Raw genomic sequence first — 8,089 nt, 5'->3', positions numbered from 1 at the left:
TAGAAAAATAAATCACGGAAACAAAGAGAATCTTTACATAATCAAATAAAAGACAGAAATTAAGATTGGGTCTGGAATCGCCTATACAAACTGGCATCTAGGAAGTCTCGAATGTCCTTAACAACAGCATGGTCCGAGGAGGGGCAGAGGAGAGAATCACCTGGCACAGACAGTGAATCAGGCAGGGTGACCGGAAAGGGTAGGGATTCCAGTGTGGGGGCTTCCACAGCCCTAACCCTGACAGACGACTTAGAAGTTCGTGAACTCCCGCCGCCCCGCTACCCACCCCACCTCTCACATCTTAGGCCCACATTCTGCCCCAGAGCTTTCTCCTCCTTCACTTCACTCTCTACCAACGACAGCTCCTGTGAATCCAGGATCAAGGCGGATGGCAGACATAGATGCATAAGCGCGTGAGAGCACGCACACACGCACACATACACACACACACACACACGGTTTCTCTGCCAAGTGCATGCAAGTTTGACCACATTAAGAAAGTCCTCTGCCTACCTCCACCCAACCCCCTCACCCACCCGCCCCCTTAAGCCCCCCCAAACCTCATCTGTTATTTGAAGATTGCTCAGCCGCCCCTTAAAGCCCAATTCTCAGTGAACTTCTGGTAACGGCTGGTTCCCGTAATACCAGACTTCCCTCCACCGCGGCAGGATATCAAAGTTGCCGGACAGCTTGAGCCGCAGTCCGATAAAACTTCCGCCTGAGTCAGGGCGTGGAGCACAGTTCTAACGGTCGTCTACCTCAGGAGTACTTCTGACTCCTCAGAAAGTACTTCTGACTCCTCAGGAAAGGAGACCTTCCCTGCACTGGAAGGGCGGGTGCCTGTACGTGACGTGACGTGACGAGAGGAGAGGTCACAGGTCACACAGGCGCCGGAAGTACCTCTCTGACAGAACTCACGAGAGTTCAATCTTCCCGCCACTGGGAGGGCGTGGAATCTCACGTGACCGCAGGAGCCACGTGTACAACAGACATTGGTTAGTTGCGGTGCTCACGTGACCACAAGGGTTTTCCCTGCCACGTGATGATAGGAGCCACTTGGCTGCCCACACACGGATCTGCAGAGTTTGGCAGCTCACGATCTTCCCCTGACAGAGAGGAATGAGCCTGACTCTGTGGCCGTGGGGAGGAGTGGGTGGGAACAGTGTACATGACCATAGCATCCACATGCCCCTGAACAGTAGGTCATCTACATGACTTCGAGGGCTGAGACTTCCACATGGTGGTAGCCAGTAACGGCCCCGTGAGGGAAGAATCCATGTGAGCAACAGGGTTCGGGAGCCCACCATACTCTAGTGACTGGAAGAGCTGGACCCACCGCATGACCGTAGCAGCAACATGACAAGAGAGACCACATTCACTTCGAGAAACCTCGAAGTTTTAGAGACCTTGGTGCTGATATGACCAGGAGGGCTCTACCAGTAGGGCTCATAATTGTAGTATTCGCATGATGGCGGCATCTACGCGACCTGCAGCGTTAGGATGTGGCAAGGCTCAAGTACCTAGGAGCGGTGGGTCAGCTTGGGTCAACTGCCTGACAGTAGACTGCAACCACTGTAGAGCTCTCCTGATCTGCATGTTTCAGGAGACCATTAAGTTCATGAATCCCAGAGCTCTGATAATGCTCACGTTTCTGAGATGGTGGTACCTCCAGATAACCTTCCACAGCAGACAAACTTGAGCTTTCTCTACACCCATCCCTTTTTGTTTGTTTGTTTGTTGTTTGTTTGAAACAGAGTTTCACTCTTGTCGCCCAGGCTTGAGTGCAATGGTGCAATCCTGGCTCACTGCAACCTCTGCCTCCCGGGTTCAAGTGATTCTCCTGCCTCAGCCTCCCGAGTAGCTGGGATTGCGGGCACCGACCACCACGCCTGGCTAATTTTTGCACTTTTTTTTTTTTTTTTTCAGTAGAGACAGGGTTTCACCATGTTGGCCAGGTTGGTCTGGAACTCCTGACCTCAGGTGATCCTCCACCTTGGCCTGCCAAAGTGCTGGGATTACAGGCATGAGACACCGTGTCCGGTCCCTCTATCCTTCCATAATATATTTTATGTGTTTTGTTTCTAACAAACATGAAATTTAATACTTTACAGTGAAAAAGATCCTCACTAAAACCATAATCGTAGACACTACTGCAAGAGCCTAAGCCGTCCGTACAGGTCAGCACTGTTGACTTAATTTCATACAGGTGCAAAGGAAATTAAGGCAAACCTAATGAATTTGAGTTGTCCATTTGAAAAAGAAAATGTGTATAGTGATTAGGATGCGCCCCACACTCCAAAGGTTAACGCATTTAAGAGTGCTAACTCTATGGAGTAGGTACTATAACAGAATTTTACGGACGAGGAAATTGAAGCACAGAGGCATTAAATCACTTGCCTAAGAGGTCACAGACATTGTAGGTGGCAAGCCAGCTGCCTCCCCCAGGCAGTATGGCACTAGACTGTTCTGACTGCCCCCGGGTTTTCCAAACGAAATTAATTTTAGTTCAGCCTTATTAATTCACACAAACTGGAAGCCAGACCCAGTTACTGAAGCGTTGAGATCTTGGATGTTCTCTTTGAAATGCCAACTAAGTAATTTCAAGTATTATTAGTAAATAGCACCAGTCAATGCTGAATCTAATTAAGGACCTCAGGAGACGCAGTTAAATGTATACATATAAACCTACTATTAATATACAAAATATGTGTATATAAAAGACAGTATAAAATGCTTGAGGTTAGTTGAAAACATTCCCTTCTTATAAAAATCACTGAAAAGAGAAGTATCAGCACGTTTAAAACGTCATACCTGGCTCTTGCCTGAACTACAACAATTTTGAATTCGTGGAGTCTGAATTATAATTAGATTTTACCGTTTCATTATTCTGCCTGTGTCTTCCCAGAAAGGACAGAGAAAAGAGAAGGCGAGTACACATTGCAGTGGTGGTGGTGGTGGTTGTTAATCGCAATTTCACGAACCCCATTTTTGTTGATTTGTGTGGGAAACTGCAGCTTCATCAGCATATCCAAAATAAATTTGGTGGAGTGGAGTCTTTCTGGTTTGCTTGCAGAGGCAAACAGTGCTATCCAAGCGTTGGGATTACTCTGCTAGGTTCCCACCGTGTGGCCTGGCTACATAAATAAGCAGAAGAAAACTCAACAGACCAAATTTTCCACCACACTTAAAGTGGAATATACTACTGAGGACAACAGGCTGTGTTTGTGGTTCTAACGTTATCAAAGGAAATGACGACGTTTGGAAGGAAGGACTAGGAAGTGCAAATCAGTGGGTCTCGGATAATTCTGGAAAATTACTTATGGGACACATGTAAATAAAGGATATAAAATGGGGCCACATATTTATGAAGGAACCTACGACGAAATTTCAAGTTGGATTTAGGAAGTATCTATACACAGTCGCGGGATGGAAGCCTACTTGAAGACCTGGTATCTGCCCCGACCCCAGTTCCTATCATTACATACAGATGAACAGATCACCAGTAAAAGGCACAGCAGAATTTTATCTAGCCCACCTATGCTCAACTGGAACTTACTCAGTATTGATGGTGATTATGGTCAAATTCTTTCACCAAAAGACAAATCCTAATTATAACTCTTACTTTAAGTCATATTTTGCTCCCATCAGACTTGATACTCATATCATTAACGCTTCCTCTGAGATGATTATCAGGAGTTTGTTCGGATTTTTTTTTTTTTTTTTTAAGTTACACCAATGGAAGTCTGTAGGCGCTCTAGTATACACAGACAGTGGGGGAAGGTAACTCTATGGACAAAGATTCATATGTCTGGGGTCCAGTTTAGGCACTGAATTTATTAGGCGCCGTGTTTACTTAGGTGAGGCAGGTTGAGAAGCCATTTTTTGCATGTGATATGGCAAGATTTAGCAGGAACAACTTTCTCTTCTTTTACCTTTTTGTTCTGTGGTGGACATTTTGGAGATCTGTGCTAGTAGCTTTAGGAGGAGTAGCTTTACCTAACACAGAAAAGAGAGAAAGGGGAGTACCGGAACTCCCTTTCTAGAACTTACTTACTTAGAACTCCCCTAAGTATCAGAACGGTTGTGACGTTGTTAAATTAAACATAAATACTCTAATGTTTTTGGTTTGAACACAGGTACATACACCTGAACTAGATGTCCTATGTAAATTAACTTTCAGAAAGTAAAATGACTCACCTAGCAACAGCATGCAAGGGAAAGCATAAGCTGGGACTCTGTCGTTATGGGCATTGGATTCAACATATATTATTCTGTGTTCCTTTGTGAAATTCGTTAACGTCGCTAGAAGTAACTTTATGTCAGTGCCAAGCAATGGGAAAAAAAGAGAAGCAGTTGCAGATAGTGCTCGCTGGCAAATTGCTCAATATGCCAACCCCTCAATGCAAGGTAAAATTCAACAGCTCTAGGTAATAGGCTCACGTTTTGAGGACTACCACAACATACAAATACAAAATTACATCTACAGTGAAAACTTTTTTCAGGCAAAGGATGGAGAGGAGTGATTCCATAGAGGGTGTTTACTCAAGAGCAGTGCCATTCTTGATGATGCAGCTCTCTGGTGCAATGTGGAAACCCCCTCCACTGTGAAGACCATTAAAAAACAAAAAGAGGAATTATGATTCAAAGATTTCTAATGTATTAAAAGGAGAGAAGTTTAAATCTCCCAGATTGCTTCTTGTTATCTGCTCAAGGCAACCATATTTTGCAATTCAAGAAATAGTTCTAGATACTCTCTTGGAAAATATTGTCAGATCATTTAAAAAATATAGTCAGCCACATTGTTTTCTTTTTGGTGTATCAAAAGTTTAGCCTTTGTTTCTTGTGATCAGCTTATCACTGATGAATTATTATCGGTGATTAGATCCTGTGGAAAAATGCAGAATATTTAATGTTTGTTTTATTTTTTTAATCCTTGGATTTTAAACATCACATAGTTTATCAACAGTTATAGAATGACTCACTGGCCAGATTGCTGAATTAGCTAAATCAATCGAGGAGTTAGCAAATAACGAACCAATGAACACGATTAAGCTCGTTTGACAGTGTAGGTGAAGGCTAAGGCAAAACATGAGCAAAAAGCACATTACATACGTTATCTATGTGATACTACAACGTCTTTATTAAGAGCTTCCATTTATAGATGGATAATTAATTTTCAAATCTGCATATTTGCAGATTGGGTGATTATCTTATTTTTAATTTTCTTTTCATATGCATGTTTATTGTAATGGAAACATTCTTTTTAAAGCACGAATAAATGCATGTATTGGAGGAAAAGGTTGTTCTTTAATTTTGGTACATTATATGAGTCTGACTTAATTCTTTTCTGTTGCTATTGACTCAGGGTGGCGGCAAAATATTATGGAAACTATTTAGGGAAAGTTATAGATTGTAGTTTCAAACCTTTTGGAAGGCCAAAAGGTTTTACTGAGGCAGGCTGAAGGCAGCCACCTCATTAACATTAGCATAGGAAAGAGATAGACAGTGATCAAAGGCTTTACCCCACACCCGTTTGTCTCCACTCTGTTTACTCCTGTTAACTTTGTGCTAGACAGCCCTCTCAGTGGGAGATCAAAGGGGAATTACATGTTAACAGTGTTTACTCTGGGCCCCGGAACCTGAAGCTTGTATCATTTGTATAACCACGATTTTAGCCATGTTAGTTATCCACAAGTGTGTTAACTTAGAACCTCTGTTGTAAAATCTTGAGGGAATAAAAGTGTGAATGGACACAGGGTCTGGGTTGATTGGTTGCATTTCACTCTTTGAAAGCAGCCAACGGCCATCCCTAGCCCACTTGTATCACTGTAATGGTGTGAGAGTGCATTCATTCATCCGTCGTTGAGTCAGGGTCTGCAGGTCAGACTTCTGCAGGCGGTGACCGAAGTCTCAGGTGGTGACCCTGACGTGATCGAGGCCACGTTTTCTTTGTTGTTGTTGTTTTGGTGAGATGGAGTCTCACTCTGCCGCCCAGCCTGGAGCGAAGTGGCGCAATCTCTGCTCACTGCAACCTCTGCCTCCCGGTTCAAGCGATTCTCCTGCCTCAGCCTTCCAAGTAGCAGGGACTACAGGTGTGTCTCACCACACCTGGCTAATTTTCTGTATTTTTAGTAGAGACGGGTTTTCACCATGTTAGCCAGGATGATCTCGATCTCCCGACCTCGTGATCCACCCGCCTCAGCCCCCCAAAGTGCTGGGATTACAGGTGTGAGCCACCACGCCCGGCCAGGTCTGACTTTCTTCTAAAGACCCAGGAAACCTCAAGAGGCATCCATTATGGGATTCTTAAATCTCACAATTCTTAAGATTGTTCCATACTGAAATCCGAGGATCTTCAATATCTTTATGGAGTCTGTGCCAGTGTTTACAGAAAGATAAAACTTAACAGTAAGTATGAAGAAATCATTTACTGCTAGTCAAATTATCCTGACAAAGCATCATCTCAGGACAACACTGAATAGAAAACTTTGCTGACGAGTTGAAAAAGAATGAATATGGGATTTAAGAATCCCACAATGGATGCCTCTGGAGGTTCTTCCAAAACATACACTGCACAGGGGAGAACTCTCATGCTTTGTAACTGCCTATTCATGAGTTCAATATAGGTAGCTCCTGAACAAAAGTATCTGTCTTTGTTATCCAGAGAGTTACTCTATTTGGAAACAAGAAGGACTTGAATACTGTGGTTACTACGCTCATAGTGGTATATATGATTTGACTCTATGCCTGCAGGTGACATATTTTTGTTTACCTACACAATATACTTTCTTCACCTTCCTGATAGGGCTCGGGCCTCCATAAGTGTATCTCCTCCCAATACAGTCATGTGCTTGGGGATATATGGCCACTTTCTTAGCTCCAAGAGTGTGCCTGGAATTAGTCTAATCTAATCCAATAATCCAATGTCCAATCCAACAGTGGTTGGGTCAAGATTTAGCCTGGATCTTTACATCTTTCAATTACTGGCTCAGTTAACCACGAAACCCACCCTGCCTCAGAACTCTCAGTTATATAAACAAATGTCTTTCCTTATTGGATAAGCCAGTGAGACTTGCACTTTCTGTTAGTTGTCGTTTAAATATCCCCGACCAATACACATACAACTTTATGGCCATTCTGGACATCTTACAAAGGTGGCTTTCTAAAATAAAAACAATGTATTGGTCTTTTGGCCAAAGGCTTTTACGTCTCATTCAGAGTTTCTACACCTAATCTTGTCACAATCCTGGATGATTTCAATGTTCGTGTAGAAAACCAGTCTGATTCCAAGCCTCGTGGTTGCAAGACCTCTTCTATTTTAATGGTCCTGTCAACTTGACTTTGACTCTCATTTGACTGCCATGCTCATGGCCACTCCCTGGATCTTGCTACTTCTTGGAACTGCCCCCACTCTAAAATAGTGCACTTTTATATTTTATTGAGGCAACTTTCGTATAACTCTGAACATCGTGTTTTATATATTTCTCGGCTATGTTTTTGAGTGCGTGTATGTTCAGCCTTTTTGGCTCTTTGATAAAAGTTCTATCATGACAACATGGTGGCCTTCTTTATTCCAAATAATAGTTGTTGTCTTAACGCCTTTTTTGTCTGACACTAATACAAAAGTAACAGTTTAAATGGTTTCACTGATGTCTGGTATTTATATATATATTTTTTAACCATCACTTCGTTTGCTTCACTTCTGTGACAGGCCAGAAGAGTTATGTTCATGATGCCCAATGTTGAGATGGCATTGCTATGAAAGACAGGAGGGCCAAGGTGAGAGAAGGGGCAATGAGCAAGCAGGCGTATGACATGCTGGGCTTTCATAATCCTGCCGCTTCTCAAGTTCAGAATACTCTCTATGGGCCGAGAGGTTCTGGTGGATGGCAGGAAAGATGTGGGACAACTAAGCCCCAGATAGGACTACACTAAGACTACTTTATGACTCAAGAGTGTTTCACCGAGGAGAGACAGGGGCATTTACTGCTGGGGATTTGGGACTGGAGCACACTTAGACAGCAGGAATGTTTTGGGGATCGATTGCACAGCATAGTGAGAAGAGTTAGTAATAGCGTATCGTATGTAT

Source organism: Aotus nancymaae, unplaced genomic scaffold (assembly GCF_030222135.1).
Source record: "Aotus nancymaae isolate 86718 unplaced genomic scaffold, 86718_ANA_hifiasm-v0.15.2.pri h1tg000004l, whole genome shotgun sequence".
In the NCBI taxonomy this organism is placed as follows: domain Eukaryota; kingdom Metazoa; phylum Chordata; class Mammalia; order Primates; family Aotidae; genus Aotus; species Aotus nancymaae.
This window is presented reverse-complemented; position numbering follows the sequence as displayed.